The sequence below is a fragment of the Rhineura floridana genome, chromosome 16 (genome assembly GCF_030035675.1).
Source record: "Rhineura floridana isolate rRhiFlo1 chromosome 16, rRhiFlo1.hap2, whole genome shotgun sequence".
Classification (NCBI taxonomy): Eukaryota; Metazoa; Chordata; class Lepidosauria; order Squamata; family Rhineuridae; genus Rhineura; species Rhineura floridana.
This window is the reverse complement of record NC_084495.1, coordinates 11027874-11051218: the sequence shown is the minus strand read 5'-3', so window position 1 is coordinate 11051218 and position 23345 is coordinate 11027874. Positions and strand designations below refer to the sequence as shown.

At 43.7% G+C, this 23345-nt stretch overlaps 1 protein-coding gene across 7 annotated transcripts in view; it reads left to right on the top strand.

Moving 5' to 3' along the window:
- Positions 1-5702: 5702 nt before the first annotated feature.
- Positions 5703-23345, top strand: part of PAK3 (p21 (RAC1) activated kinase 3) — a 238464-nt gene continuing 220821 nt past the window's right edge. For all 7 annotated transcript variants that reach the window (XM_061598595.1, XM_061598594.1, XM_061598589.1 and 4 more), the window contains exon 1: positions 5703-6027. The gene's annotated coding sequence lies outside the window, so the exon portion shown is untranslated. The remainder of the gene's footprint in view (positions 6028-23345) is intronic.

Sequence of the window (23345 nt, the reverse complement as noted above, 5' to 3'; positions counted from 1 at the left end):
GAGGTCAAGAACATGGATAAAGGAGGAGAAGGAGGCAGCAGCAGAATGGAGATAAAGAACTGTGGAGGTGAAAGATGACAGTGTGTGTGTGAATACGGTGTTTGCACTTGGCACACAAAGTGGCCTCCACCACCCTCTCTGGCTACTCTGCTGCATTTGCAGTATTTTAACTTTTTTGCATCTCAGGGGAAAATGTTTGCTTGAGTGAGTGTCCCTTAATTGGTGGCAGGGCAGGGTCTGGGAGGTGGGTAAGTGAGAAAGATTATGCTGGCTGGCTGAGTGGGGGGGTTGCACTTGGTTTGACGTGCAAAGATCTGAGTAGTGGCCTCTGCTTCCCTCCCCACCACCCTTACCAGCGGAGAGACCACCATTGCTATCTTATGAATAAAAATAATTATTCTCCTACCTCTGTATGTGTGTGTTTATTTTTAATGTTGTTTTAGGCTACTTAGATGCAGCGCTTGGACGATTACTTTTAAAAAGTAAGAGATTACAGTTACATGGCCCAAAAAAGTAGCAATTACCGTTACAATTACAATTGTTCTGAAAGTAACTGATTACTTTACTTTTCCTCCAAAGCAATCGCTACAATTACATTTCAGTTACTTAAAAAAACACCTACAAGATGCTGGCCTTGGTTGACCACAGGGGGAGGGGCAGAGGAGGTGGAAGAAGGGCAGAGGGGAGGAGAGGAATGGGAGCAGGCAGGAGGGGGAGTTAGTGAATTCTTCTTAGCAATGCCGGTGTGCATACAGAAATGCATTCTGAATAAACCGCTGGTGCAGTGGGCAAGGCAGCACCACAGGAGGTCACTAAGGAGCTACCACAAGGGAGTGAGTTATGTTCAATATGCAATGCAAGCTTACAGGAATAGTACAGCAATTAAACACCCACTTTTAACCCCAATGGTTCTCTTGACAAGAAAATCTCTGTGTATCTATTCATCTCTCAGTCAAACTAAAAGACGTCACCCATATATGACTTAATTCATTCTTTGCAAAATAAACATGCAGCTCTGCCCTTGGATTTTTGACAAGAGCAGCCCCTCATGATAAGGTGTAGTGTGAACACATATTGGTGCCATTGTTGTATGTATGCATACACAGACACAGACACACTTAAAGCTCATTCATTGCTGACTGAGAAAATTCCCAAAACACACTCAGGGCAAAACATGCACTGTTTTACACAGTATATATAGGGTTAGAAGACTTCAGTCTGAGCAGTGTGCTGTTTTCTTTTAACAGAGACTAATTTTATCAAATAATATTGTATTTAATAGAGTTCAAAACTGCCTTTCGTGCTAAACTATCCTCCCAAGACAGTTTCCAATCAGTCAATTAAACAATATATTAAGAAGACAAATTATTAAAACAATAAATGGCAAAACAACATTAAAATAACACCAACAACTAACACAATCAGATAAAAATATCAGCCACGGATAAAATGACAACATTAAAAATGGCAGCAGTAGATAAAACAGTTATTGAAACACAGCACCATAAATCATCCAGATGCCAACTGCAATAAAATTAAAACATCTTTAGGTGGCCAAACAAAGAGGAGGCTTTGCATTTTTTTGGGGGGGGGCTGAATCCCAGAGATGCCCTGGTCAAGCCCAGATGCCCAACTCTGTAGGAAGATCGTATAAAATAGTAGCCATATTTACCTGTAGATGTGGCAGGGCCGGCTCTGTCATTAGACACTGTGAGGCAGCCACCTCGGCTAGCAGATGCTGGGAAGGCAGTGGCAACAGTTGCAGGACAGAGGCGTGTGTGCAAACAGCCTGCCCTGTGGCCCATAGGTTAGCCCATTGCCTTCAGGTAGGATTGCAGATGGGCAAATCTGCCAGTTTTGGTTTCTCTCAGTTTCTCATTTTTCTAGTATTAAGATCAGTTCTCCACATTTCCACACCAGTTTGGGATCTTTATTTTAAGTCCTTATGAAAATTCAGCAGTATTTCAGTGTACATTTCTCCCAATATGGACATGATTGTATGCACTTTCCCCTAAATAATAAACTTTTGCAAAGCAATTTTCGCTAATATAATAAATCTATATATGTTATTTTCACTAATGTATGTATTTCTATACACACTTTACCCTCTAGCATATGCATGCTAGGTACACCTTACTTTTAAATTGTATTATTATTATTATTATTATTATTATTATTATTATTGATGTGTTTGCAGCCCTGGGCGCCTTTGGAATTAAAATTTGTAGGCCTCAAACTTTGGTTAAGACTGTGTAAGTATGAAAAAGTGATACGAAGAATAACGTTGTTAAGAAATGTTACAGAGGATATGTTACAGGATGTTCCGAGAAAATGTTGAGGCGTGACTTTCTAATCACAAAACAGATAAACATGTATGCGTAGTGCTAATTACTCAACCCCTAGTAGCTGTTTGTGTGATGAAAAGCAGCTTTCTTTGTGCTTCTGAAAAAATGCTATAAATGTGTGCTGAAAGCTGCTTGGAATAGAGAACTTTGGCCTTGCATGTAGCCTCCATGCCTGTCTAAATTTCTCTCCAAGCAGCTGCTTGCCGTATTTTAATAAAGTCACTCTGGCAAGATTTGATTTAAACACAACACAAAGCTCCATTTTCTTCTACAGGAGGAAGGGCAGGATATAAATTGGATTTAAAACATAGCAAAATTCAGAAAAGTGCAAATTCTGGAGGACAGCTGTGCTTCAGTTCACTTATTGTTTCGGAAAGTTCAAATTAGGCAGGTTCCCCTTTAAATGTTGAAGCTGCTTCCAGGGGAAAACCTTATTGTTTGGGCTCTGGTTTGTGGATGGGAGCATACATGCAACTGACGAATGGAGAACGTGTGATTTCTGGTGTCCCTTAGTTTTTCTTACCTTATATTTTAATTGACGTCTTTATCGATATTTTATAATTTTTTTGATTGATTGTATTGTCCTTTTGAATTTGTATTTGCTGTTATTTTATTTTCTGTACTGGTTTGTTCACTGCTTTGGGGGCCTTGACCAAATAAATACAAATAAACTGATGTTGAAGAGGATGACAACAAACTGAAACAACTTTCTCACCCATCCCTAAGTATGGTGGACGAGACTGTCCCCTTGCCAGTGGTGAAGTAAGATTCAGCCGTCAGTCTGGTTGGCTTCTGTGCAGGATGCCAACTTATTCTTCACCTCAGGCAGCAAAATGTCTTGAGCCAGCTCTGGATGGTTTTGGGCAGAGCTTGGAAAAGTTACTTTTTTGAACTACAACTCCCATCAGCCCCAGCCAGGTGCTGGCTGGGGCTGATGGGAGTTGTAGTTCAAAAAAGTAACTTTTCCAAGCTCTGCTTTTTGGGGGGGGGAGGGAAAGGGGGAGAACTAGTTTACTGTCAAATTCAGAAGTGGAGTCCCGTCATGATAGTCCCAGTCACAGCTACACACCCTCCTCTTTCTTTTTCCTCCTGGGTTGAGAACAAGATCCTTGTTAAGTTAATGCCTTCTCCCACAACAACAGATGTCCCTAGGATACAATAAGCATGAAAGGGGAGAGTGTTAGTTACTGAAAAGAGTCTTTTCAGTGGCTGGCTCACCTCCTTTCACTCCCATTGGCTCCAATCTGCATGAAAGTACAAGGAAACATGTTAGAAGACTCTTCTCAGTGGCAAATGCACTTTCATGCTGATCGGCCCGTAGGATGCTGGGGGCAGAGGGACCCTGCTCCCAAAAAAGTAAGGGGTCTAAGACTTCCCAAGACCCTGGACAACTACACCCTTGAGAACTACTGTTGTTGAGACTAGTCCAAACAGTAGATGGGGAAAACATGCCATTCAGCAACTAATACCCAGTTTGGCTTATATTGATTCTATATCATGTGCACTACCAACAATTAATCTCCAGGTTTTCTTATATATGCACTATCCTATGTGTCTTTTCTCTGCTTTACAAGGGACCACTGCATACTCCAATTAGTGCTGGGGCAGATTTATATAATCACTTACTTTTTTATATTGCATTTTATATTTCATATGTTTGCATTCTATTTTTTTTGTAGCCGATTTTCACTTGTAGTTTTTTATTCTGAAGCTTTAGAGGATATTTCGTTTAGTTGTTAATTAGCTGCATTTCTTGTTGTTTATTTTAATGAGTAATGTTTTATTTTGATGTTTAAGAGGATGTCTTCTTTAGCTATTAATTATGGTGTTTTAGAATGATGCATTTTCACTGCATGTTTTGTATTTGATCTTTGTTTATGATGTTCTAAGATATGCTGTAAACCACTTACATATTCCCCCCAAATATAAGTGGTATATCAACAAATATGTTCAGAGAGACAGCTGTGATTGCTCCTTTCATGCCAGTATGCCTTGCTGCATCCTAAGAACTTTTAGCACACCAGGTATGGTGTAAGTAATCCAATAAAGGATGCAGTGTTACAGCATAAGCCTAAAAAGAGAAAAAAATAGGAAACAACAGGCAAGAATAAAAATGTAATCCAGGAGACCTCGTTAACAACTGGAACGTCAAAAAGATCAAAATAATAACAACAGAAGAATTATGAAACTTTAAAGTCGACAATGAGGACATTGAACATGTCAAGGATTAGCAGTACCTTGGAGCAGTCATTAACAAAAATGGAGACAATAGTCAAGAAATCATAAGAAAGGTGGGAGGTACCTTTGAGAAAACTAGAAAAGGTCCTCAAATGAAAAGATGTATCACTGAACACCAAAGTTAGGATCATTCAGACGATAGTATTCCCGATCTCTATGTATGAAAGTTGGACAGCGAAAAAAGCAGATAAGAGAAAAATCAATGCATTTTAAATGTGGTATTGGAGGAGAGCTTTGCAGATACCACGGACCGTGAAAAAGACAATTGGGTGTTAGAACAAATTAAACCAGATGTTAAGATGATGAAACTGAGGTTATCATACTTTGGACACATCATGAGAAGACATGAGTCGCTAGAAAAGACAATAATGCTGGGGAAAACAGAAGGGAGTAGAAAATGAGGAAGACCAAACAAGAGATGGATTGATTCCATAAAGGCAGCCACAGACCTGAACTTCTTTTACCCTTTTTGTTTTGTGCGTGTGTGTGTGCCTTTGTTTGTTGTTTTGGGTTGATTTTATCCACGTTATGCTGTTTGTAATTTTTATGTGTATATCGCCTAGAAACTTAATGATTAAGTGGTACATAAAGAGCTGAAATGACATCATTTGTTGGGGTTTTGTTTTGCTTAACATCTGGACTGAAGAAGAGGTCAGTAGGGCTCAAAAGCTTGCACACTGCAATCAGATATTTGTAATTTTTTAATGAATACTTAGCAGCTTACAGATTGGACAGTTTATAAATAGCAGAAATAATAATAACCACAACACTAATATCAGTTTGTTTTGTTATGGCTGAAGAAAGAGTTCTGTGCAACTCAAAAGCTTGCATACTGCTATGAGATTTTTGTATTTTTTTGATCACTCAGAAACTTACTGATTGGGCAGTATATAAACAGCTGAAATAACAACGGCAACGGCAACCGTATCACTCTTTTGTTTTGTTTGTGCTTAATATGTGGTCTGAAGAAGAGCTCTGTGGGACTCAGCAGCTGGCTGAGAGCGCCGGGCGTGCGGCCAGCAAAAGGCGAAGCGTCTGCCTCGTGGCGAACTGATGAATGAGGGAATGACCCCCTTTCCTCCACCCGGCTGAGCTCCCATTGAGTGGAGGAAGAGGAAGGGTTTCACTTCCGCCTGGCTGCAGGGATCACCAGGAACTCCCCTTCCCAATATATTAGAATAATCCCAATAGATCATTTCCACACACGCACCGCCAAAAGGGGGAAACACGCCCCTCCTCAGCTCTTGCTGTGCGCAATGGGAACCAGATGAGGCCCGAGAGATTCCCGCCGCCCTCAGGCAAGCTGAGGCAGCCCTCGAGCATCCTCCTCCGTCCCTCCTCTCCAGGAGGCGTCTGCGCGGGGCTCTCCTCTGGCTTCTCTCCAGCAGGGTCCAGGAGAAGGCGAGCGGCGTTGCCCTCCCGAGCCGAAGAGGCGCGCGAGAAGGTCGGTAACCTTGGAAAAAAGGGGGCTGCATGAGGATGGTGTGTTCGGTTGCTGGTGAGGGTGCCTCAGTTTCCCGAGCCGGCTCGCTCGCCCTGGGCAAGGGCTGCTGCCTCTGCGCGTGCCCGGGCCTCCCCGGATAACAACACTTGGTTGGAAACAAAGCTAAACAAACCAACCACACCGGTGTCTAGCAAGCAAGCAGCCAGCCAGCTCTGCGTCTCTGCCCTGCAACAAAACAGGGCTAGAGAGCTCGCGCTGCAGTCCACGAGGGACTGGTCAATTCCATCCCCTTTCATCAGTTTCAGAACATTTCTCCTCCTCCAGGTGTCATTGCTGGCAGGAGGGGTGGGGCAGCTCAGCAGGCTCTTGCAGCCCGGTCCTGTGCACCTTTACTCATGAGTAAGCTCCACTGAGTTCAGTGGGGCGTGCCTTCAACAAATAGCGCCTAGGACTGCGTCCTTGCAGTAGGATCCTAAACAGGGTTACTCAGGTATAAGTCTCACTGAGTTCAATAACTTCCCAGGAAACTCGCTTCTGGGTTGTGGACCTCAGTCCCTTCTGCAGACTCGTCCAGTGCATGTCTGCTTGGAAACAAGTTCCCCCGGTGGGAGTTACCTCCAAGCAGAAGTGCATAGGACTGCAGACTTAGGATAGAACAGTAGAGTTGGAAGGGTCGTATGAGGCCATGAGGCCAACCCCTTGCTCGATGCAGGGATCCAACTCAAAGCATTCCCAACAGGTGGCTGTTCAACTGTCTCTTGAAGGCCTCCAGTGTTGAAGAGCGCACCACCTCCTTAGGTAATTGGTTGCATTGTCATACAGCTCTAACAGTTAGGACGCTTTTCCTGATGTTCAGCCAAAATCTGGCATCCTGTAACATGAGCCCATTATTCCTTGTCCTGCACTCTGGAACGATGGAGAAGAGATCCTGGCCCTCCTCTGTGTGACAACCTTTCAAGTACTTGAACAGTGCTAGTATATCTCCCCTCAGTCTTCTCTTCTCAAGGCTAAACATGCTCAGCTCTTTCAGTCTCTCCTCATAGGGCTTTGTTTTCAGTCCCCTGATAATCCTCATTGAGCTCTTCTGAATCCGTTCCAGTTTGCCTGTATCCTTCTTAAAATGTGGTGTCCAGAACTGGACGCAGTACTCAAGATGAGGCCTAACCAGTGCCAAACAGAGGAGGACCAATACTTCACGCGATTTGGAAACTATACTTCTGTTAATGCAGCCTAAAATAGCATTTGCCTTTTTTGCAGCCACATCACACTGTTGGCTGATATTCAGCTTGTGATCAACAACAATCCCAAGATCCTTCTCGCATGTAGTATTGCTGACCCAAGTATCCCCCATCTTATAACTGTGTGCCTCTGTGAGAACAAGGTGCTGGACTAGGTGGGCCATTGGCCTGATCCAGCAGGCTCATCTCATGTAAAAGCTTTTTATTGGGATAGATATAAGTGGTAAGGAAACTTACAATGTGTTTAATTTCTGTATGTTTGGCTGCTTTTAAAGGCACAACTGCAGGGGGGCAAGGGGGATCATAACTCACTGGTAGAGCATCTGCTTTGCCTATTGAGGGTCCGAGGTCTGAAATCCTGAGGAGCTGCTGCCAGTCCGTGTAGACAATACTGAACTAGATAGACCAATGCTCTGACTCGGTATAAGTCAGCTTCCTGTGTTCCTTTGGGAGCAAGCCTTCCTTGCTGAATATACCATACCTCTCCATCATATGTACATGCACAACAGGAGTTAATCACCCCCAGTGTTATGGGGACCCCTAAAAATGGTTTCGGATTACATACTGCTTGAATCTGTGTGTCAATGCCAGCTGAGCCTTCCAGTTTGTCTGATGGTGTGGACTCTAGTTTACGCTATGCTCAAATTTTAAAGTGGCACAAGGCTCTTCGCTGTTTTTCCTGGAACAGACTGACATGGCTACCCTGGAAATCTCTTCATGAAGTAAGCTAGCAGGTCAGGGGTGTAGTTGTCCAGGGTCTCAGGGGGTCTTAGAGCCTTTACTTTTTTGGGAGCAGGGTTGCAGCAGGGTCCCTACTTCTCCAGCATCCTATGCGCCAATCAGCATGAAAGGGGAGAGTGTTAGCACTGAGAAGAGTCTCCTAACATGCTTTCTTGTCCTTTCCTGCTGATTGGAGCCAATCAGAGTGAAAGGAGGTGAGTCAGCCATTGAGAAGACTCTTCTCAGTAGCTAACATGTTCCCCTTTCATGCTTATTGGCTCCTAGGGACGTCTGTTGTTGTGGGCGAAGGTGTTGACAAGGATCTCATTCTCAACCCAGCAGCAAGAAAAGGGGGGAGTGTAGCTGTGACTGTCATGAAGGGACCCGGCACTTATGTATTTGCCACTACCCTACTGCTAGCAAGTCAGGGGGGAAAACTAGCAATACTTCTACTCCATATATACTCTCTCTCTACAGTCCGGGGTCGTTTTTTTGCTTTGCTTTGTTGTTTATGTAGGAGAATATTATGTTATCTGCTTGCCTCATATTCAACATGAGTCTTTAGGTGTGCTTGGTTGAAGATTATTTTTTTTCTTTTTTTTTTAAATAAGGGTATATTCTTTTTAATCAGGATTGAACAGCATGTGGGAAATTCTGAAGTTTGTGTTCCAAATTGCCACTGATTTCTGACATGCTGCACAACAGGTATGCGCCTGGCACCCGTTGTTCCCAACACTTTGGGGTTCACATGTATATATATTTGGACCGATCCATGCATCAAACGGTTCTAGGTGTGTTCCGTGCCTGTGGTGAGATCAGAGTTGCTGAAGGAACCGGAACAAATTCTCCCTTCTTTTTTTCATGGCCTTCACATCTCTAGTTAATACATGTCAACTTTACATGTTTGGGTAGACTTGCCTAAACTAAAAAGGTTTTTAGCAGGTGTCAAAAAGAATACAGTGAAGAAGCCTGGCTAATGTCAATGGGCAGGTAGTTCCAGAGTGTAGGTGCTGCCACACTGGAGGGTCGATTCCTTGCAAGTGTGGAACAACTGTCCTGTGGCATTTGTAAAAGTGCCAGTTCTGCAGAGCAAAGTGGTCGAGTCAGTTGGCATATATGGGGTAAAGCAATCCTTCAAAGTAAACTGGTAAGATGCTGTGCCAATTTAGGGATGAGCTGCTTTCCTGTGGCATGAGCCTGCTTTGGCAAATTGTATGATGCTAGATCATGGTATGCAGACTTCAGGTATGTAGAATCTATTCTGCTTGTGCTTTTCACCAGAATTGAACCAGATGCCAAACAGCGCTCTGTGTGGGTGCGTGTGTCAAATGTGCACTTATTAGAATGAAGGAACAGGGTGCATCTGAACATATGCTGAACCCAGAAATTTGTTTTCAGTACTTGAATGGAGCACACAGCCCTTTCACATACAAAGCCACACTCCTGGTTTTCTTCTAAGCTTTCAAAATTCAGTAGCCCAGCTTAGGAAAGGAAAGCTTTTAGTTGTTGCTATAGTTAAACAACTGGAAGTCAGAAACCCTTACTGATCTGTTGTAAATTACCCAGGGATCTGCTGGTAGAACTTGATCCCATGTTGGCTGGCCTGGGGCTGATAGGAGCTGGAGTCCAACATCTGGAAGCCTACATATTCTAGAACATCTTGTTCTATATGTTTACACTAGATAGTAAGTGTAAACATGTGGCTGCAGGTGAAAACATCAGCAACTTGATTAGGTCCCCTCCATGACATCTTGTTAGAACTTTTCTGTTCTGACATCTTGGTGTTCTGTGACACCAGGAGATGGCCTGCTCAGTGGCCATGCAGTTGATGCTGCCTTGGATATTAAGATGCCTTGAGCAAAGGATTGGGATAATGTATCTCCTGGCTTGCTCAGCCATGCACATCTTTATTTTATTTATTCCAACGTTTATATCTCATCATTCTGTAGCAAGACATGTACCAGGAAAAATAGGACTAACTGGAGAGACTCGGGACCTAGAAATGGCTGTCAGTGGCTCTTGGCCATGATGGCAATGCTCTGCCTTCATGGTCATAGGCAGCATGAGATGGGCCACTGGCCTGATCCAGCAGGCTCTTCTTATGTTCTTAAAGGAAATGGAAAGTGTTGGGACAGGAAGTCATTGAGAAAGCTCTGCTTTTCCTCTCCCTGTAGCTTGTTGAGGGCAGATTGGTGTGAGAACCTATTCAGAACTTAATAAAGACCTCTAATCTAAAGTCTACAAGTGCTGTACCTTAATAGACTGGGGTATACTCAAGACAGCATGCAAACATACATCCAGTGCGATTCAATCTGAAAATAACAATAGCAACAAACAGTTATTGCATTGCAACTGTAATACATGCCATCACCACCTCCAGCAGCACTAAATTACATCATCTGGAGACTCTAATTAAAAAAAGACCCTACTGCAATAAAACAATTTTCCATGTGCAGTTAAAAGAGGGCATAGCAGGGGCCAGGTGGCTAGTCCATTATTTCTTCCACAATATTGGTACCACATCCAAAATAGATGCTCCCTCTCACCCCCTTTAATCAAGCTGTGCAGTGCGAGCTGGAAATGATGATTTCATTTTATGCAGTGACTTTTATGTTTTCTCTTGTTAAAATTATTTTACTAAAAGTTACGCATTTGATTGGATATTAAGGATTGCATCCACAGCTCATGCCATAATTCTTGGTTTCAGATTTAGTTTTTAAATTTGTATCTGACCTGCTGCTGTTATGCCGTTATATGCCTTCAAGTCGATTATGACTTATGGTGACGGTATGAATCTTTTGGATATATTCATAGGGTTTTCATGGTAAGAGGTATTCAGAGGTGGTTTACCATTGTCTTCCTCTAAGCCTACAGCACCCGGTATTCCCAGGAGGTCTCCCATCCAAGTATTAACCAGGCCTGACCCTGCTTAGCTTCTGAGATCAGACGAGATCAAGCATGAGCTGAGTTCATTTGGCCAGTTTCTGGCACAGTTTGGCCAGAGAGATTTACGCTGCCCCAGGCAAAGGGTTTTCAAAGGTTAGTTTTACAGTGTCCACTCATTTTGGGCAGGCTTTAGTCATCTGGGGTATCTGATTTTGATAATAAATCTTAGAGACTGGAGGCAGATCCCCAAGGTAAGATGTGCTCCTACCCCCAAATTAAAAGCCACAGGTGGGTAATATACCTTTATTAGGACCAGCCACAATGTGCTGCTTTTCATGTAACTCCAAGCCATGCTTAACATTAACTATGGTTTGGTTAGTAAGTTGGTTGAAGCTGAAGTTGCCTTACAAAGTCACAAGCAAGCTTTTGAGATCTCCAGAACAATCTTCAGGCTTGATTTTAAATAAACACTGAGGGGAAGGGCATGATGTATATTTAATTAATGTTATTATCCACCCTTCACCAGGGTTACAACAATAAAAAAGACAATAATAAAACAAAGGCAATAGTTATATCTATAAAACACGTGTAAAAACAATTGAAAACAGCTTCATATATAAAACAATTTTAAACAATTCCATATATAAAAACAATACAAACATTTCAAAACAATTCCCCCTATAAAAGCAGTTAAAAAATAGTTCCAGTGCGGATGCAGACTGGAATAAAGATTTCTGCTTAAAAGGCTTGTTGAAAGAGGAAGCCCTTCAGTACGCACCAAAAAGACAACAGAGATGATACCTGTCCAATATCTAATGAGAGTGAATTCCAAAGCGTAGGAGCCACCATTCTAAAAGCCTGATTCCTGATATGATGGCATATATTAAAGCCCCAAATGATTTAAAAGTCTGGCCTTTTAACACAATCATGCTCTACTTTTTCTCTCTCTCTTCCCCATCCTTTTTTACAATTACCCTGCCTCATGAGGGTGCGATATTTTTGATGGCCCTGATAAAGATCTTGTTCTCTTGTAGCTTTTTCTATTTTTATTTTAACGGACTAATGGGGCTAATCATAGATTTGTGCAATAGCATTACGATATTGGCAGTTTTATTTTTGATTCTTTCCTAATGAACTCTAACATGGAACTGATTTTTTCCCCTCATTTCTGCTGCATGCTGGATTGACATTTTCTTTTTTTTGCAGTATAATTTTTATTTATTATTTTTAAAAATAAAATACAAATAAAATACAAAAGAAAGATAAAGAGAAAAAAATGCAAAAACAGGTGACTTCCGATTTATCTTCGATCAGCTATAACAGATACATATAAAGATACCTTGTTCACTCATTAATTACATCATCTCCTTTTTTCTCAATTAAATAATCTAGTTAATCATCAAATCCCAATATCACCAATTCATTTTCTGTGTCTCGCAAAAAACTCAGAAAGGGATCCCAATCCTTGAGAAATGTGACTGTTGTTTTTTCTCTCAATAGACACATCAGCTTATCCATTTCTGCCAAGTCCATTAGTTTTAGTAGCCATTCTTCAATTGTTGGTAATGTTGTATCCTTCCATCTTTGTGCATATAGTAATCTCGCTGCAGTAACCATATATTGAATCACTCTTCCATGATTCCTTTCCAAATGTACTTCCATCAAGCCCAACAAAAAGAGTTCTGGTTTAAATTGAATATTAATCTTTAAAATTCTCTGCATTAATTTATGTATTTGACTCCAAAACGTTTTTGCATGTTTACATGTCCACCACATATGATAAAAAGTCCCTTCCTGTTGCTTACATTTCCAACACTCATTATGAACAGTATTGTATATTCTTGACAGTTTCTCTGGTGTCATATACCAACGATACATCATTTTATAAAAGTTTTCTTTAAGATTTTGGCACAATGTAAATTTCAGCTGGATTGACATTTTCATTGAGCTATCTGCAACTAGATTGTTGGGGAGGAGTGAGCCCCAAGTCTTTTGTGCCAGGCCTTAGATTTCCTAACCCTTTCCCTCCCCTTCTTCTTCTTCTTCTTTTTAAAAAAAAGCCTAATGCTTTTCAGAGCAATCCTAACTATAGGAAGTTGACGTAAATTAGGCTGGTGTAAGATTTGCATGTATCTGAATTTTGTGATGGAGTCCTCCAACTAAATGATATTTGTAAAAATGCACATATTAGGGGAAAGTGTGCATAAAAATAAATATATGAGTGAAAACAACATACCCAAATGCATTATGTTAGGAGAAATTGCTTGCAAAGTGGTGTGCCTTAGTTAAAACTGTCTACAAAAATGTGTTTATTAGGAGAAATTTGCACTAAAATGCAGAAGAAATTTCATTAGGATTTTAAAAAACCACACAAATTGCTGCAGCAATGTGGAGGAGCTAAATTTAAGATTAGGAAAATGAGAGAACCAAAACTGGTAGGCCCTTCCATCCCTAGTTCAGACAACAGACTAAGCCAACCCATGGTTTAGTCCCAGCTAGCGTGGACGCAGCAGGAGCTGGGGAGGAGCGCAGCACCACCAGTGGTGCTGGTGGCTCCATGGCCCGAGCGCTCTCCTCTCCTGCAGTCCCCAGTAACTGGGATTCAGACTAGGCATCCTGCCTCTGACTGTGCAGTAGAGAATTTCCTGTAATGCCCTAGATAGCGATGGTATCTTCCGCATGTGCAGTGCAGGGGGCCCAGGTTAGCACCATTGAGTCCTGACAGGGCTCTGGGGCCTCTGCCCTTCCTGTGGCTGCTGGTCACTGTGTCTCCCTGCGGTTGGAGTTGCTCCATGGTGAGTTTATACTTTGTCATGAGGGTTTCTGGTGGGTGGAAAGGTGCATTCACTGGAATGTGTGAATTCATCTTAATCTGCTCTGTAAAGCAGGTGAAGGAGATCTCTCTGTCTTCTATAGAGCTACTGGGTTTCTTTGTGACTGCTTTAATCCAGCCTCATTTTCAACCAGCTGCAGTTTCTTTTCAATTAATGGTGCGATTACGGGGCAATCCATATTTTGCTAATGAAACCTTTTCTGATAGGCCAGCGAACCTTGACCTGTGTATGACAACGAATTACAAATCAGCTAAATGCTGATTGGATCTTTAGCAATGTTTTGTGACCGAGTGGCCTGCGGCTCGTTTGGTGCAGAGGGTGGCCGACGTCGATAAAGAACGGGCATGCGTCTTCCATAACAAGACGGGTGCTCTGATGGATGAGTAAAGGAAAGAGGATTAACCCCCTCACTTATGGGCACTGTGCAGATTTTCTGACTCAGTCATCCCCAAAGTGTGTGGCAGGGGAGAAGCACTAGCATGCCATGAAAAAATTAGTAATTATGGATTGAAGTTGGTGGATGCAGTTAGGTAATTTTACATCGTGAACTTAATGATCTTGGGGAGATGCTCTTTACATCTGGGCTGAGGAACCTCAGGTCTGGGAGTCAAATGTGGCCCTCCAAACCTTTTAGTCTGGCCCTTGGAACTCTCCTCAGGCCTCACCCCTTCCCAGGCCTTGCCCCTCACTGACCCTGCAACACACCCTTGTTGAGGGCTTTTGCCAGACTGGGACATGTCCTTCCATGCCTGGATAGAGAGGTCTGTGTACGTGTATAGAATGCTGAAACTTTCGTGCAGTTGAAATGTAGCCTGCTATTCAAATTTATGAGTCACATCCCTCTGACCCCATCCACCACTGGAATGTGGCCCCCAGAAGGTTGTTAATGGGGGAATGTGGCCCTCAGGCTGAAGAATGCTCCCCACTCCTGCTGTAGATGGTAAATTATTTTTTTATTTTTCCATGTTTTTATTGTATATATGCATAATTGCTTTTTTGATTTTTTTAATGAAAATATTTTTATAAATAAATAAATGTGTATTACTTCACGTGCTTAGTTTGCTATCAAAGTTTGGCCCTCATGGTACCACTGGTTCCTGAATGCAAGGGGGCTGCTCGCTATGACTCTGTGTGATTTGATGCTCTGGCCTTGCCTCTTTCCAACCAGCTTCCTCTGGGGATGGGGCATTTTGCTCCACTGGCATACCACTGAGCAGTGTGCCCCTCTACATATAACAACTGTGGGTTTGTGAAGCCTGGATCACATTATTAGAGTTTGCAAAGGCATCAGCAACCGAGACATCTTTTTCGTTCAACATCAGAAGCTGCCTTGCACCAGGTCTGTCCTGCACAGGGATGGAGAACTTGTGGTCCTCCAGATGGTGTTGCTGGATTCCATCTCCCATCAGCCACAGCAGGCATGGCCAATGGTTAGGAATGATGGGAGTTGTAGATCATTCCCATATGGAAGGCCACAGGTTACCCATTCTTAGACTAGTGTCGCTGTTGTAGCATTCTATGTTTTTTGCTGGGAGCAGGATCATAGAATCATAGAATAGTAGAGTTGGAAGGGGCCTGTAAGGCCATCAAGTCCAACCCTGTGCTCAATGCAGGAATCCAAATCAAAGCATTCCCAACAGATGGCTGTCCAGCTGCCTCTTGAATGCCTCCAGTGTCGGAGAGCCCACTACCTCTCTAGGTAATTGGGTCCATTGTAGTATGGCTCTAACAGTTAGGGAGTTTTCCCTGATGTCCAGTCAAAATCTGGCTTCCTGCAACTTGAGCCTGTTATTCCGTGTCCTGCACTCTGGGACGATCGAGAAGAGATCCTGGCCCTCCTCTATGTGACAACCTTTCATGTACTTGAAGAGTGCTATCATATCTCCCCTCAGTCTTCTCTTCTCCAGGCTAAAGATGCCCAGTTCTTTCAGTTGGGAGTTGGGAGACACAGTGAGCAGCTGCAGGGGAGGAGGGAGGAGAGGTGCTTGCATCAAAGGCAAACATGGGACTTTGGGAGGGGTTTCCCCCCACCCCCAGGTTCATTGTGTTCTCCCTTTCCTGTGAGGAAGGTTAGGCTGAGAAACAATGACTGGCCCAAGATCTACCAGTGAGCCTGGAGGCTGGTCCATGGTGTCAAATGGGCCACTGCCCCACCAATCTTAGTCTGTCCTCTGCCAGTTCCCACCTGCCTGCCTTCTTATGTACAACAATCTGTCCAGGGGTGGCACAGGCTCTCAGCTTCCTCTTCCTTAGTCTTCACATAATCCCTCATAGAATTCAGCAGGTGGGAGGAGGAGGAGGGTGGGGACAAAACTAGAATTAGTTGGCTCTGCCTGTCATTGGCTCTGGCTCCGCCTACTGCTGGGCTCCCGGCCCAATCAGTTGGCACCAGACACCGCTGGCTGCAAGGAGCTGTGGTGGCCATGCAGGCCGACATTTTCCATCCCACAGTGCCGCTCAGAAAGAGTGGTATTGTGTGTTTGTTAACCCTTCTGTGATCTGACCACATTGCCATTTTGTGACTGTACCTTGTACCGGCTTCAGCCAGCGTCAGCCATTTCCGGCCCTCTCAAGAGGGCAGAAAGTTTGAGAACCTCTGGTCTAGCCTGATATTGTCTCCTCTGACCTGCAGTGGCTCTCTAAGACACTGGGTCTTTCCCTTTCCCAGCCCTGCTAAGTGGAGATGTTGCGGCCCCTGGCTATCCAGAGCATGTGCTTTGCCCATGAAAGATGCACTTGAGAAGGCAATGCTGCGCCATGTCTCCATATCCAGCCCTTGTCCCAACCATTTGACCTTGGTCCCCTGCTGTTGGTTTTTCCATCCTCTCCAGAAGACTACAGGACATGGCCCTGGAAGAAGCAGGCAAGGTGGTCACTTGTGCATTGCTACAAAGAAGAAAAACATCACTAAAAAAAACCGAAGACACCAGTTTGCATAAAAGTTGCATATGCTAAGTTATGTGTGTAGATGCAAATATAGAAATAAGCACAATGATTTAAATAGAAATGCTGACCATTTCACCTTAGTAGGGAAGCCTGTGACCGAGCGACGTGACTGCCTGCTCAGTTGGCTATCCAGGTGCTCACTGTGGATAGGCAGATTCAAGGCCGTTTGGGCTTTCGGTCACATCTGCACCATACATTTAAGGCACTCTTATACCACTTTAACCATCATGGCTTCCCCCAAAGAATTCTGGGAACTGAAGTTTGTTAGGGGTCCCGTAATAGCTCTTACCTCCATGGCGCAGAGTGATAAGCGGCGGTAACGCAGCCGAAGCTCTGCTCACGGCTGGAGTTCGATTCCAACGGAAGGAGGAAGTCGAAACTCTGGTAAAAGGGGTCGAGGTCCACTCAGCCTTCCATCCATCCGTGGTCAGTAAAATGAGTACCCGGAATATGCTGGGGGGTAAAGAAAGACCCGGGAGGGAACTGGCAAAACCACCCCATATATACGGTCTGCCTAGCAAACATCGCAAGACGTCACCCTAAGAGTCGGAAACAACTCGCACTATAAGTGCAGGGACACCTTTACCTTTTCTTTTTGGCATTAAGTAGTATATAAATTAACACTCCCATAGTTAACTAATTTTCCTATGGAATCTTCTTCCTAGAGTTTTTTTTAAAAAGATCTATTGGGATACATGGCACAGAGTGGTAAGCGGCAGTAATGCAGCTGAAGCTCTGCTCACAGCCGGAGTTCGATTCCAACGGAAGGAGGAAGTCGAATCTCCGGTAAAAGGGGTCGAGGTCCACTCAGCCTTCCATCCATCTGTGGTCAGTAAAATGAGTACCTGGCATACTCTGGGGGGTAAAGAAAGGCTGGGGAAGGAACTGGCAAACCCACCCCATATATACGGTCTGCCTTGTAAACGTCACAAGACGTCACCCTAAGAGTCGGAAATGACTAGCACTACAAGTGCGGGGACACCTTTACCTTTACCTTACCACCCTTAATAAACTGCAGTCCCTAGTATTCTTTGGAGAACTGTTTAAACGGTGCAAGAGTGCTTTGTGGTCTCTATCTAAACTGGACTGTCTTCTGGAGAGCAGCACATAGAGCCACTCTAGCTGCAAAGGGATATGCAAAAATCACCTCCCCCTTCCATCAGTGGGATCCTTCTATTGACTCAAAAGCCTTCTGTGGATGGAATGAGCTTTTCTGTGATCCAACCCACTATTCTGGTGCTGTCGTGTATTTTGGCCATCCTGCCTGCCCATGCCCCTAGCCATAGGTGCATCTGTCAGCAATAACTGGAATTAAGAAGCTGGTGCCAATTTTAAATATTCCACAGTGCCCCAGCGCATCTGGCGTAGGGCCACTCTGGGACATTGTGAGAAATTACAATGGCAGGTAGATTGCTAGATCCAGCCTCTGCTGCCATATAATGGGTTCTCTTTTGTTTCAGGTCCAGTAACAATTAGGGTGCCTACCTATGCATTGTCAAAAAAGGATGAAGATTTGCATAAAGTATGCACATGCTATTTTATATGTATAAATTATATGTAGATTTATATATAAATTTAGAAACAGTTACTATACTTTAAACAGAGATACAGTGCATCCTATCATAGTGGGAGGAGGAGGACTGTGACCGGGTGACCTGTGTGACTGCTCTGTCTGCAGTCCAGGTACTAAGTGTTGATGGGCAATGTTGAGACCCATGCCTACTCTTCTTTCTTAGGGCTCTTTATCTTAAAACTGGACTTGGACCGGATAATCCCTCAAACAGAGCATGTCTTCAAAAGAAGTCTGGCTTGTGTACAGTAGAACAGGTGGCAACCCTAAGAAGTGCTTCCTTAGCCCATCCCAAGTCTCCCACCAGTCAACTGCATCAAATGATCCTGGGTTCTAATGTTATAAAAGGTAAAAGTGAAGGTGTCCCTGCACTTATAGTGTGAGTCGTTTCCGACTCTTAGGGTGACATCTTGCGACGTTTACTAGGCAGACCATATATATGGGGTGGGATTGCCATTTCCTTCCCCGGCCTTTCTTTACCCCCCAGCGTATGCCGGGTACTCATTTTACCGACCACGGATGGATGGAAGGCTGAGTGGACCTCGACTCCTTTTACCGGAGATTCGACTTCCTCCTTCTGTTGGAATCGAACTCCAGCCGTGAGCAGAGCTTCGGCTGCTTTACCGCTGCTTACCACTCTGCGCCACGGAGGGTCTTTTCTAATATTATAAAGGAGGGAGAAAAACGTTTCTGTATCCACTCTCAAAACACATCATGCATAGGGTTCTTTATTTTTGACCCAGATGTGGACCAGACAGTCCTTCAAATTGGTGAGTTCCAATTTGGAAAAATGGCAGGGTATAAATAAAGTTAATAAAATAATAAATAAAATAACAGAGCAGGGATGGAGAATATGTGGCCTTTCCAATGTTGTTGGACTCCCATCATCCCTGACCACTGCTCATACTGGCAGGATCTGCTCATGCTGGCAGAGAGTAAAGGGTAACTTAAACTAGATATTTTTTCAGATCACTTTTAGTTATCTCTTTATTTCACTGATTAGCAATAAGCACCCAGTTCTGCTGCACTCACTGTAATAACTTCAGAATAAACAAACTCTTGCTTCTTACTGCAGGGAAACAAACATGCTTCTTTATTGCTGGCTGGGTAGAGAACACAACTCAAGCTGAAACTGAAAAGCAGAGCAAAGGGAAGTCCAAGGGGTGGAGTCTAACTTTAGCCCATAATACTAATATTAAACTCTTCAAGGGTCATATTACTATACAGGCTGGGTTTTTTTTCAGGATCACCTAAGAAATTACAGATTGATTGTGATCCTGAAAAATCCACCGCCAACCAGGGATAGTATTGACTGAGCAGACTTTTGGGGGTTCTTCTGTGCCTTTTTTACTGAATTTTTCAGAGGGTCCTAATTTTAAATTGCTCATGACCAACTGCCATTCTTTGAATGGAGGCTGTCATTGTGTGTCATGTTACAAATTTAAAAGATAATTGTCCTGGCTCCAGACCAGAGAAGCAGACTCAGAACTCGAAGATTGAGTTTGGTATGAAGCTTTATTTCAGCAGTCAGTACAGGAACACTGGATTAAAACATACAAGGCATTTCAGGATACAGAACAGATGCAAACTATGCATGGAAGTAGCATTGGAGAGTTATTGCAACAATCTTATCACAGCCAGACACTCTAAATAAAAGAGAGGTGGGTGGGCACTTTACTTGCCCCAGCTAAATCTAGTCCTTTTTAGCCTTTGTGGCAAGGCAGATGCTCCTTCTAGGAAGACATGCTGATTCCTTTAGCTGAAGCCTCCTTTTCTCCAGTCTGCATGACCATGGAGAAATAGTTATCTCCGGCTCTGAAAAACTACTCTTATTCTTATCTCTCGGGAAGAGTTCAGTCAGTTCATTAGAGTCTGTCTGTTCAATGGCTAAGTGGGATGGGTGTCAGCAAGGATTCCTCTGTCTCTGTCATAGATGAAGGGGAGTTACTGACATCAACAGACTCACTAGACGTGTAGCTGCCAGAGGGTTCTGGAAGCATTTCTCTCGTGTTTCCACAGCCCCCTTCACAACATCTGTAACCCACTCTCCATTCTCCTAATCTTTCCAAAAGTTCTCCCTGGGGTGCTTGACAAATTCCCCCCCCAAAAAAAATTCTAGGGGGCAAAGCACAGCCCCGGGGGGGGGACTAGTGCAGCCATTTGCCCCATCTGGGCTTTGCCCTCCCTAGTGAGGTTCATCCACATTGCTCATTATTAACTTTTAAGAGAAGTTTAAAAACATTCCTGTTTACCCAGGCATTTGATCTCCCTGGATGGAAATAAATATTCATTTACTCTGCAAAATGTTGTTTTGACTAGGGGCTTTGCCCCTGCGTGCTTTGCCCACTCCACCCCCCAGCACTCCAAAACCATCTCTCCACCAATGGCTTTTTAAACCACCCCTCCCAGCACTGGTACTTTCCGACCATCCTTTCAGGCAGCTCACTCTGCTTGCCAACCCTCCCTTGTAATACCCCCCAGTGCCTGCAGGTGTTGGCATGGGCCCACTCGCTCTCCTCGCCTGTTTGCCTCACATGTTCCTATGCCACTGCAGTTCCCCACCACTACCCCTTGCTGCCGTCCCCAACAAATGCTGCCATCAACCAATTTAGGCTGCTTACGAGCCTCCTGCTCACCTTGCTACCCAGGCTGATGCTGCCGCTAATGCCTCACTTAGGTCAGGCTTCGCAGTAGTGATGCAGAGACCTCCAGTGATGCAGATCCTTGGGTCGCTGAGGCCCAGTGTATGTCAGAGCTTGGAAAAGTTACTTTTCTGAACTACAACTCCCATCAGCCCAATCCAGTGGCCATGCTGGCTGGGGCTGATGGGAGTTGTAGTTCAAAAAAGTAACTTTTCCAAGCTCTGGTCATGCTGTCTGCTCAGTTTTGGCCACCTTCTTTCCTCCTCCTCTCCTGCTTTGACCTGAGTGTGGCTTAGTCATGCTATGCTGTTTGCAGCACCACTGGTCTATGATGCTGCAAACTGCGCAGTGTGACAGCGTGATGCTTACGTTTTCATTATATGTACTAGGGGCTCTGCCCCTGTTTGCTTTGCTCACCAACCCCCCTACTGTTGCCAAACTTGCCCCCTTCCCCCTCACCAGCTCACTCAGCGGTCTTTGCTGCCACACCCCATCCCTGCCGTCATGCTGTGATGTCGTGATGGCTTATATAAACAAAAGAGGCTTTGTTCTGTGGAGTGAAGATTACCAAGAAAAAATACAATTGTCCCGCAGTCTGTTATCAGCTTGTCAAAATCGGCCTTGCTGGCATGTGAAATGGCTGATGGACTATTGCAAAGGTTCCCAAAGTCTGGTGCCTAGTGGCCCATGAGCTTCATTCAACTGCTGTGTGGCGTATCCACATTAAATAATCATATTGATTTCTTATTTATTTATTTATTAATCAATAAAGATTTCTAAATGTATTTTTATTGCCCCTTTTATCTATCCTTATTCAAGCCGGATGAGGGGGCATGTCTAGTTGCTGCAACAACCTCTTAGCGCCATAAAATCGTGTCTCGTCTCCCCAAGTAGTGATGCTGAATCCTGTGTAACCTGTAAGCTGATTCATGCAGCGCTCTGAACAGAAGCCTTCTATTAAAACTACTAAAAGAAAAGCACAGTTCCTTGTTCATGTCTGCCTCTCGGGAGCTGCCACCTCCGCTAACACTACCTCCTCTTTCTTGGTGGTGCAGATAATGATAATGTTATTAATTTAATTTAATGTTTGTAAATTGTATTGTTTTTATTGTATTTTTATTGTATTCTTATACCTGTGTTTATTTTTCTTTGTAAGCTGCCTTGAGGGCCTTTGGCCGAAAGGTGGGGTATAAATAAAATTAACAATAACAACAACAACAACAACAACAATAATAATTAATTTTATTCTACGGAATTCAAATTGCAATACTATAAAACACAGTGTAAGAAATAAAGGAAGCAAGAAAAATACTATTAAAAATCACACATAATCTAGTACAGTGCATTACAATTTCTACAACAGGCAGAAAAATGATTAAGTGGTCTGCCAAGACCTATAGCAGTTTTCAAGTGGTCTGTGGGGGGGAAAGTTTGGGAACCACAGGTCACCTTGAATGTTCATGTGACTGCACTCACTTGGATGTGCATTACAAGCAAGAGATAGGGGGAATCCAACCCTGCTTGTTCTCATTGATCTCTCAGTGGCTTTTGATACTGTTGACTACGGTATCCTTTTGGTGCATCTCAGGGAGGTGGGGATTGGGGACACTGTGCTTCAGTGGTTCCACTCATACCTCCAGGGCCTCTTCAAAAAAGTAGTTTTGGGAGGCTATTTTTCAGCACCATGGCACTGTCTGGTTCTTCAGCTGTGGCCCTTTTTGGACAGCGATGACTTGACCACAGTACTCCATGCTCTGATTACTTCCAGAATGGATTCTTGCAATGCAATCTACATGTGGCTGCCTTTGAAACTTCAATTGGACCAAAATGCAGCAGCCAGATTGCTAGCTGAGATTCTCTTTAGAACTCATATAACTGCTGTTTTAAAACAGCTGAATTGATTGCCAGTTTGTTTCTGGGCCCAATTAAAGGTGCCCATGTTAGTGTTTAAAGCTCTCAATGACTTTGGTCCCAAATATCTGAAAGACTGCTTCTTTCCCTACAGACCCTCTTGGGTGTTGAGATCAGCAGAAGGATCCCTTTTGGTAGTTCCACCACCCTCAGGAGCTTGGGAGGATGATGGCCAGGGAGAGGGTATTATCTGTGGCAGCCCTTAATTTGTGGAACTCCCTCCCCATGGAGGTGTGTCTGGCAACTTCACTGTACAGTTTTTAGCAAATGCTGAATACACACCTCTTTACCCTGGTCTTTGACACCTGAGATGTATATTTTTAGGACCCACCCTATTTTGTGTGTGTGTGTGATGTGAAGTCACCAGACGTGATTAACTTTTTAATGATATATTTTAAAACTGCTGTGACCCCCCCTGGGACCTTTGGGTGAAGAGCAAGCAACATAATAATAGTAATAATATAGTGAATTATTATTATCTGACTCAGACTTAGGGCAGAGAGTTCAGTACTGCTCTCAAAGGGGCACATAGAGACAAAACAGTGCAGATTTAACATGGAGGAATACAAGA